Source organism: Salvelinus sp. IW2-2015, linkage group LG6.2, assembly GCF_002910315.2.
Source record: "Salvelinus sp. IW2-2015 linkage group LG6.2, ASM291031v2, whole genome shotgun sequence".
Taxonomy (NCBI): domain Eukaryota; kingdom Metazoa; phylum Chordata; class Actinopteri; order Salmoniformes; family Salmonidae; genus Salvelinus; species Salvelinus sp. IW2-2015.
In genome coordinates this window covers 23,649,544-23,651,016 of record NC_036846.1, presented here as the reverse complement: position 1 = coordinate 23,651,016, position 1,473 = coordinate 23,649,544, and positions in this window count along the sequence as shown.

The window sequence follows — 1,473 nt, the reverse complement described above, 5'->3', positions numbered from 1 at the left end:
CAGGTAATTGTAACAGAGTTTTTTTATTGTTCATTAGGTGCAGTTTCATAAAACATCTCACAACATCTGATTGTTTGATTTGGTTTATGATCTGTGGAGATTATATTAATAAATGTTCATCACAGTTTGAAGTCCTCTGTAGGTTTATGCAGGAGCTCAGTCCCTGCCTGCAAGCTAGTGCCTCCTCTCTCTCTCTCCTTCCCTGCCATCTCTACTCTCTCCCTGCCATCTCTCTCTCTCTTCTCTCTCTCTCTCTCTGCCATTCCTCCCTCTGCCCTCCTCTCCATCTCCTCATGCTGCACTGCTAACAAACAGAACGCAGCACAGGAATTCGTCAACCCCAACTCCCACAATCTGTCATCTACAGCCCACTTTTTGACAAAGATGATTAATACTCCTTCCAACTAGGTGACAGGCACCTGGGTGGCATTTTAAACCAATCTGCCGGAGGCTGTAGGCTAGATTACAGCTATACAATTATTACAACATGTACTGTAGTGTGTATTTACTCAACATTTTTTGCATTGGATGTTAGAAGGCAATCTATGTAGTCTTAAAAGTGAATTGAAAAGGTTGTGGACTGAGCTCACTGAATTTCATGAAATTTAAATCCAAAAAGGTTCTCGCACTTAACAACTGAGGATACATGAATGAACTGTAGGGTTGGCTGCCTCAGGCTCCGATAGGCTACTGTACAAGCATGGCGTGGAGGATTGTGATTCAGGCTAAAGCAACTGTTGAAAGTATTCAGCCATTTGGTAGGCCAATAGGTGGAAAACACTGGCACTTGACTGTTAAATGTGAACTCAACCCATCCCTTAGTTTCTCACATACAAGGATTCTACCATGGTCCAATTGGTGGACAGTGAGCTGAACTGTTTCTGGCATCTGGTAAAACTTATCTCTCTCTCTCTCTCCTAGTTCCTGTTCTCTCCTCTCTCTCTCTCCCCCTCCATCCTCTCGCTTCTCTCTCTTTCCCTCTCTCTCTCTCTAGTTCACTGCTCTCTCCTCTCTTTATCACTCTATCCGCTCTCTCTCTCTTTCTCTCTCTCTCTCTCTCTCTCACAACACACACACAGCACACACATAACACACCACAGCGTGGAGATGCATAATAGCATGAATATTTAGGCTAAATCCATTAGCATAACATTCAAATAGAGTGTAGATGGTGTCCATAACATGAGCATCTGGTCCATTTCAACAGACTGGTAACCTACACCCTCAATCAAAAACAAATTGGTCTAGCACATATCAACATACAACATATTATATAATAATGCAGTTTACATTGAAGCAACCGCAATACATGTTCAGGAACCGATCGCTCATCGATAGAGCGTCTCAGGAGACCTATCCTAAATGCATGCACAACAAACCGCCCATTGACCAAAAAACATCAGCGCCACACACGCATCTATATTTTCTTCCTGCCGGCCGTCATAGCTTTGAGGAGGACACCCCCCCCGCCCC